Genomic DNA, 9,291 nt, shown 5'->3' on the forward strand with positions numbered 1-9,291 from the left:
ACAGCTGGCACACCGAAAGAGCAGGACTCGAGTGATGAGTGGGTACAATGCGCCGGGTGTGAGATATGGGTGGAGTTGAGTGCGACACCATTTGAGAATATTGAGGAGGCGAACGCGGCTGCAAGTTATGACTGCACTCAGTGCGTCAAGTTGAGTATTATACAATCGGATATCACGCAGTGGCTGAAGCAAGCCAAAGAAGAATGGACGCTACTAGGAGAAAGGTTGGAAGGAAAGTCACAGAGCTCCAGCAGGCCAAAGCGGAATCGGCAACTCGAGCAGAAGAGTTGGAAGAAAAGGTCAGGGAGATTCAACAGGCCAAAGAAGAATGGGAAGCACGAGCAGCAAAGTTAGAAGCAATGGTCACGGTGATACAACAGGGCTGCCAGAAGCAAGTGGCTGCACTTGAAAGTCGACTTCAGGGTGAGGTTAGAAAACAGGAGAAAATGATGGCACAGATGAAACAACTGCGGACATTGGTGGACGCAGGACTGCCAAAGGTGGACCGAAAGGAGGTGAGCACATCAGCATCTACAGCGGTAGTACAGGGATCGAGTTTTAGAAGCAGAAGTTAGAGTTCAGCCAGTAAGAGAGCACAGACCACCCAAAGGCACATCCAGAGCGAGGAGAAGGGGACCACAGTAACGGACGAATGGAGAGCCCCCGGGCACAGAGTGGCAGGAAGTAAAGAAAAAGAGCAAGAACAAGAAGAAAAAAGGGAAGACAACGCAGTCCCAACACCAGGCAGACCAAACCGACAGTATGAGTGCTACACCAACGGGAGAAGCTGATGGCGGCAAAGAACAACGCAAGGCCATCATTGCAGGAGATGTGAACGCATAAAGCTGAAACCCGTGGCCTTAAACATAAACACCTGCGATAGTCGTGTTGTTTTCAACACAAAGGCAAGATCAACACTCAAGGAAACATTAACAAGAGTAGAGACAAACCTGCAGAAACACAAACGCTGTCAATACTTGGTGGTACTGCACGCCGGCATGGTCGACCTTCAGGATGGCATGGAACCGCAGGGAAGCGCGAACTATTTGCCAGAGAAGATAAGACAATGGAGAAATGAGTACCCACAGAACCAGTACCTCGTACATGCGAATCCAGACTTTCACACAGAAGAGGAAGAAAGCAAGAGTCAGTGTTTGAATGAACACGTGAAAGCAGCTTGTCAGGAGCTAGGCCCACAGGTTGAATTTGTCTGGGAAAAGGACACAACAGGGCAAAGGGCATACAAGAATGGGCACTACACGAAAGAAACAGCAAAGTGGTTGGGAAAGAAGCTTGGGCACTGAATATTTGCTTTTTTAGGGATAACTTCACCAATGGTGGAAAGAAGGGCTCACCACAGTCCAACAAACAGCTGATTACAGCACTGGGCGAGATCCTGAAACAGATGGGCAAATACCTATAGATGTAGAGACAAGGCAGCCCTCCACCTACCGACCTCCACATTTGCCGACTATAGGAAAGCGTGTAGGTGGTCAGGATGTAACTTTGATGGCGGTTAATCAGAACAGAAAACAAAGACGACACAGGGGTCCTCGTCGGACTAGGCACAAGCAGGGTATGGGTTGCAGTTGGTTTCCTCAATATGCAAGGAGGTCGAAGTGAAATAAAGTGGGAAGAACTCACCAAACAGGTTATAAAACACCAAGTGTCAGTCTTTGCTGTGACAGAGATTCACTTACGTGAGGAAGAAAGACCGCCAGTACGTCCAGGTCTGCGTTGGGAAAGCTGCAACAGACACAGCACAGAACGCTGGGGCGGCGGCATTGGAGTGATGTGGAATGAGGAGCAGCGGTCGACACGGGTGCAATTGAAATATCAAGAACACATGTGGGTAACAGGAAGAATAGCCGGAGGTGAAGTGGCACTGGCAGTGGTCTATCTCTGGACAGGAGCCCAAGAAGATATCAACAATCACATATGCACATGCTTGAGAAAAGACATCCAGAAATTCAGACAGCATTACGAAGTGATCATTGTGGGAGATTTTAATGGTCATGTAGGGGATATTGATGGGAGGACAGATGCGAATGGAAAGCGGTTACTCACACTCGCTGCAACAGAGGGATTAGTACCTCCGAGAAATGCCATGGACAGATTACTTGGGCGAGGTGGGACCAACACATCTGCATAGATTACGCAGTGGTGTCACCCAGAATATTCCAGGCCTTGCGAAGAATGGAGGGGGATGAGGACGGATCGGGCAACCTCGGTAGTGACCATAATAGGATACGCTTGCTCTTTGGTAGCGGTCATCGGTATGATGAACGACAGCATCGAGCAATGAAGCGAAGGCCAACGGATCAGGAATTGGAAGAGATGGCGGCAGAATTAGAAACAAGGGTACAGGAGCTAGGTGGACACATATGAGGCCCTTATAGAGAAGATGCAACGGGTGGTGAACCAAAAAGCTACGAAATCTGTAAAACGATTGAAGGCTAAACAGTGGTGGACACAGGAAATAGCAATAGCTATAAAGGCCAGACGTGAGGCTAACCGAATCCATCGACAAGCAAATAAAGATGGGGATGAGAAGATCATTGTCCAGGCATGGGACACTTACTTGTCCCTGAAAAAGGATGCAGCCAAGTTTGTACAACAAAGCATACACCGGGTCAATGTTCAGTTCATGCAAGAACTGAAGGCTGCAGGTCCACAAGCATCACAAAGATTCTGGCGATACATTAAAGCAGGGCAAATCAGCGAGCAGCAGCATGTACTACGTGCAACACCGGAGGGACATAACATCAAAGGAATGGCATGTCTGCCCCTGTTGGAGGAATGTACTACGTGCAACACCGGAGGGACGTAACATACATGCCTGCCCCTGCTGGAGGAATAGCTGTGTAATATACAGGGCAAAACTCAAGATAGCAGAGATGCTGAAGAGGCTCAGCCATTCATACTACCGACCAGGAGACAAAACAGAAGGCAGAACTTCGAATAGCGCCCACATATAGAGAGCTTGACCGTGCAGCAGCTAGAATGGATGGTGGTACTGCAGCAGGCTGGGACGGCATTCCAATGAGTCTAGTGAAGGCCGCAGGTGAGGAAACACGCCAGACCATTCGAGAACTCCTCAAGCAAATTATGGTGAACTCTGAAATCCCGGAATCATGGAAGGAGAGCAGGGTGATTCCTTTGTACAAGGGGTCAGGTGACAAAAGAGACCTGAAGAACTACGGACCCATTGCAGTGACACCAGTTTTGTACAGAACGTTTACACAGGTGGTCAGGGCAAGGTTATAACGACGGGCAGAGCTAACAGGTGTGCTAGGAGAGTTCCAGGTGGGCTTTCGCACGGGTAGGCGCATTGAGATCATTTCTTCATTCTAACACAATGCATTGAAATTGCTGAACAAAATCAGAGCCCATTATTGGTGGCTTTCCTGGACATATCGAAAGCATATGACTGTGTTCATCGGCAAGTGCTCTGGGATACCCTGCAACGGCTGGGTCTTGAGGAAGAGGACCTGGATCTCCCTAGGTCACTGTATGAAGGTGTAACAGCCAGCGCGGACAGGGGGTCACATGACAGCATCTGTGAATGTTAAGTGTGGACTTCGGCAGGGGTGTCCGTTTGTCGCAGCTGCTCTTCATGCTTTACATTGTAGGTGTATCCCAAAAGCTGGAAGCATCACAAGGAGCAGGGGAAGGCAGTGACGACGAGGGTCCCAACGCTGATATACGCAGATGACATTGTTTTGCTGGCACACTCACCGTACGAGCTCCAGGCCTTACTGGACATATGTGGGGACACGATGGCCACACTCCATCTGCGGTTCAACCCACAAAAGTGTGGCGTCATGGTATGGGGGCCTAAGAGCTACTCTGGAGAAGCATGGTTTCTACAAGGAAGCACCCTACAGTGCACAGACAGTGTGAAGTACCTTGGAGTACACTTGAACACAGGGCCCAGATATCTTGAGCAGCACGAGCACGCAATGAGGTAAGGCAACAAGATACCGGGGCATCTTGGGTAAGCAGACGCTGTGGGCCTCTTACAGGTACGAAGTGATGAGGTGGCTGTGGAAGATGGTAGCTGTTGTGTTGATGTTTCTTGCGGTTTCGGTTTGAAATGCACTGTACGGATGCCAGGGGGCGCCGCTCTGGCATTCATATCAACAGGCCACGTGTAAACGTGCAGTGTGTGAAGAGTACTTTTTGAGTGCGGACGTTTCGTTCTTCCTCGGCGCTTCGCGCCAAAACCGCGTGTTCGTGGTTGGTTGGCGTCCCCACCAGCCGCGTCAGTCACCGCCGGTCTTCCTCGACTGCTGCTGCGTCGGGACTGCCACCCACAATATAGCAGTAGCAGTACCGGGGCTGACATATGGGAATGCGGGGCTGTGCATCTCATCCGCTACAAGAGAATTTCTGGAAAGACGTCAAAGAGAGGCCGGCCGAGTAGCCCTGGGCGTGCACCGACAGACACCTATTTAGGCGATACAGGGAGACGTGGGGTGGTCCTCCTTCGTGGCCCGTGAAGCGGTGGCTAAGACAATGTACGATAAGCGTTTCATGCGCCTCCCCAGTGCCAATCTCGCGCGACAGGTGTGGGTGCACACCACCTTTGCCAGCTGCTCAACAAAGTGGGCACGTCGCACACGTAGCCTGCGGGACCGATATCACCTTCCCACTGACTGTCTGGAATCCACGCAGGGCGATGTGAAGGTGGCTGGGCCAGCGGTCAGTACACGGCAGCTGGTGCGGCAGCAGGAAAAGGAAGAGTGGGTGAGAGCTGCCGAGAAGAAGTCGTCCATGACTGTGTACATGATGGGGAAGAGGGACATTGCCAGGGAAGGTTTCTTGGACCATTCACGAGGAAGTGGTTTGTTGGCGGAGGCACGATCTGGCGTGCTACGTACTCGATACTGGAGGGCACACTATGTTGACGAGAAGCAGACGCAATGCATCCTTTGCAGTGCAGCAGAGGAGACAACGAGCCCATATTCATCCAGTGTTTGAAGGTTCACCCGCCCTCCGAGACAACATCGCTCCAGACGGCACTAGGTTTTGTCGAAAGTGAAGACCAGAGTAAAAGCACGAGAACACAAGTGGAGATCACCAAACAACGGTTGGAACACTGGTGGCGGTATGGTGCGCCGCGGTGACTCCCGGGCCCGCGATTCCAGTGATCTCTTGGCGCCGCGATCAGCCGCGGTGCTCTGAGAAATAGGTTTTTTTTGTTTTTTTTTTTTTTCAGGCTACGCTGCGCATTGAGCGCAGGCGACCCGGTTCAAAGGATATAGCCAGATCGCCATCGCAGTGAGAGTTGCAGTTCCGCTATATACCGATGGATGGATGGATGCTATGAGCGTCCCCTTTAAAACGGGGCGGTGACATGTCTGCCACCAGGCTCGAAGAAAAAAAAAAACTTCCTTGTTTCATGTTGGCCTAATACCTTATCTATATTGATTAAATCTATGTTATTATACCCTTTTCGAAAAAGGCCGCCGCTAGCGCCGTGCACGCAAACTACAGTCCGCCGCAATTGTGAGGGCACCGCAGCAGACGACGCAGGCTTCGGCAACGTGCCAATGCGTGACATTTCAGCACCGCCGAATCGTGAACTGCCATCAACGTTTTTCGTACAGACGGCGTGCTGCAATGGTGCAGACGTGCTGCGTTCACATGTGCCACCGTCGAGGATATCACGACGAGAACAGCGATAAGGCACGCGATAAAACGTGATCCGTGCGTGATGTCAAACGGACGTGCGGAAGGCCGCCGTTTTGTAAACGCGCTACAGTAACGGACGTGCTATTTCACAGCGCCATGTGTAGCATTGCTTTTTCGAATGAATAGTCTTCTCCCGAGTGCCTCCATGCGGTGAATTGCGATAGATTGTTTGTGCAGAAATGCTGCGAGGGCTCGTAAGGCCAGCCAGAAAAATAAAAATCAAGTTGCGTACCGTTCATTTAGTAGCGACAGTACTCGCATATCGTAAGCCACGTGTCAACATTTTTTAGTACATACAAACAGGGGCGTATGCAGAAATTTTTTTCGGGGGGGGGCACCACCTTGATCTGAAGTGGGGGCCGGGCAGGCAGATGTGAGCGGATGTCATTTTGTGCTCTGGGTGCCATGACAAAAAAATTTCGGGGGGGGGGGGGGACGGGCCCGGTGCCCCCCCCCCTCTCCCTGGCTACGCCACTGCCTACACATATACCCAACGCGCGGCGTCCGGAAAATAGTTGCGTGGTGTGGCTTGCGGCAGACAGGATTTTCGCCGGTTGCGGTCGCATAGTTCCGCGACAGTGACGTCCTTCCTTTCCTTCGGTGAGAAGTTTGTCGCTTCGGCGAGCCTTTTTTTCCCGGTCCGGGCACGCACGCGAGTTGGCTGTGGTCACGGTCCCGCAACCGCGGCAGTCGAGCCAAACTGCTCGTCCAACCCGTTGAAGGGTACAAAATGTTGCTCATTGTGCATCGGAGGCACCCCAGAAAGACCAACGGAGAGTACTAAGAGCTCGTTCAAGCATGCAAACGGTGAGATTTCAGCGTATGACACGGAGAACTAGCCGCCAGCACAAGCATCACAGCACTCACGCATTTGACGGCTCGCTTCCCATGCCCTCACGATGGCGCTGGCTATCCCACGCTCCTTTGCGAAGCGAAACTGACGAAAAGCCCACCGTCAGGTGGCGTATTTATGAAAAGGGTCTATAATAAGCGGACTTGGGCTTCTTCTTTCGCCGAGTCGCTTGCAGAATTTTCCAGTCGCTTGTCGCGTTTTTTTGGGGGGGCTTATTTGCATTTGCATCCTCATTACCGACCAGTGTCAGTTTCGGTTTCAAAAACGACAAGCCTCCGGTACCTCCGGGCAACGTTTATAGAACCAGGTAGGGTGGCTAGACGGCGTTTGTGGTGTCCTCACTCCTTTCTTGTGTCCGTGTTTGCACGCCCTGTCTTTTTGGAATGAATACTTACCAACTAGCTCAGCTCTCTGTTATTCTAAGCTCACTCATCCAACGCACACCCGACAACGCACGTCACGCTCCAGAACACGATGTTCTGACGAATAGCACGTACTACACTGTAGCACGCACGAAGCAATGTTGCGGTGGCTAGCGGTGGATTCGAAGGTCTTTAACTACTTTGGCTGAACTTCGGCATGAAGCGCGACAACTTTTACGAGTACACTCTCCAGCAAGATGAAATGTTGCCAGCAGCACGTAGCCAGCTGAAGTACAACTTCAAGAGGCCGAAACAATAAAGAAACAATGGATTTGTCTGGAATATACCGCAATTAAGAAAACTGACTTTGGTTTACCCCGCCTCCCTTCATTGAAGAGTTAGTGACCCTAGGCACAAAAGAAACGTCGTGGTGTCTCTGATTTCCTGTAACCGCTCGTACAGCCGGGAACACAACATGTCGGCATGGTGAAGACACGCAGCACATCCGAAGCACAATAGGGCGCGGAAAGCGTAAAACTGTTCACGCAGAAAGCAGCCTCCACTGATACTAACGCGCCGCGACATTCACCGCTGGCTGAAGAGAGTGGAGTGAGTGAATCCTGTTGCGACAGCAGCGCCACATCTGTCGCTGATAGCGGCAGCGCCGCGCAACATCGCTCAGTTTTGCAACTGACCTGGTTCTATAAACGTTGCCTCCGGGTGCAACAAACGTTGGCCGGAGTGTAATAATAATAATATCTGGGGTTTAACGTCCCAAAACCACAATATGATTATGAGAGACGCCGTAGTGGAGGGCTCCGGAAATTTCGACCACCTGGGGTTCTTTAACGTGCACCTAAATCTAAGTACACGGGCCTCAGACATTTTCGCCTCCATCGAAAATGCAGCCGCCGCGGCCGGGATTCGATCCCGCGACCTTCGGGTCAGCAGTCGAGCGCCATAACCACTAGACCACCGTGGCGGGGCGTTGGCCGGAGTGAACGCGGCAAGAAAAAAAAAAAAAGCCGGCTATGACGTCACATAACTTGTTGCAGCGTGGTCACATGAGGGAAGTAGGGGGTTCACCTTTGAGGGTGTCGATCGCTCACGCAAGCTTCAGAATTCATTTAGAATACCTTCCAAGCTATATTCGCTGTTGATATTTTGCAGATGATATATGCATGTTCACGGGAATCGATCCCGCAGGCTACCTCGGCCGCGAAATTGTACTGACACAAAAATGTTGGCCTCGAGGTTTTTTGCTGCAATGTGTTGCTGGGGGCCTGTTAGTCATAACACGGCACATCGTTTGCTGCAGCACGCGACACATAATTAATTACGGGCTCCTCATTACCGGTTAGTTTCGGTTTCAAGAACGACAAGCCTTCGGGTGCAACTATCACCACCTAGCGGCTGCAGCGCTCGACACGTTAGCACACAGAACTGTGACGCACTTCCGCGCAGTTCGCGAGCAGCTGCCGAGAAGTAAGCTGCCGGTATACTGCCGGAGCGAACGCGGCGAAAAAACATGGCGGCTATGACGTCATCATAACTTGCTGCAGCGTGGTCACGTGAGGGAAGTAGGGGGTCACCTTTGAGGGTGTCAATAGCTCGAGGATGTCGAACGCTCACGCAAACTTCAAAATTCATTTAAAATACCTTCCAAGCTATATTCGCTGTTGATATATTTTGCAGATGACATACGCATGTTCACGGGAATCGTTCCCGCAGGCTATCTCGGCCGCGAAATTTTGTGTCAGTACCCCTTTAAAGTCAAACATACGTTGGGGGAATTAACAAGTGACGTGCATCATGCACTGGCAAAACGTGCATTCAATGTTGAAAAGTAAATATGTGCTTTCGTTCATGGTTACGCATATTTTCGCTGTACAAAATAGTTAAAAGTGATTTGTTTCAACTCCCCTTCGCATTTCAGTGACATTTTTTATTGTAATTAAATTTTTTTAAGAACTGGAAAAGTCATTAGATATCCTCTTCTGTTGGTCCCATTCCCGAAAGTCGCGCCGCTTTTTGGGGGGGGATTCTTTTGTGATGACCATTTGCTTGTTAGCTCGGTAGCATCTGGGAACTCTGGTCACAGTGCAAATTCTTGGTGACTTCACGCTACTCGTGATGACGCAGGTACAAAAACATACGAAAAGGCCCCTCGTGCATCGTTTCCTCGATCGTCTGCTTGCGCCGTGCAGTCCGTACTGTTGTCAGCGTGATCACGCCGCTCGATATCCCTTTACGGTCCAATTTTGTCCGTTATGCTACTTACAGCTTATGTTACCTACACCCCCCCCCCCCGAATTTTTTAAATTTTGCATTTGTATACATACACGCACACATACAAACGCACGCACGTACATACATAAA

The sequence above is a fragment of the Rhipicephalus sanguineus genome, chromosome 1, assembly GCF_013339695.2.
Source record: "Rhipicephalus sanguineus isolate Rsan-2018 chromosome 1, BIME_Rsan_1.4, whole genome shotgun sequence".
NCBI lineage: Eukaryota > Metazoa > Arthropoda > Arachnida > Ixodida > Ixodidae > Rhipicephalus > Rhipicephalus sanguineus.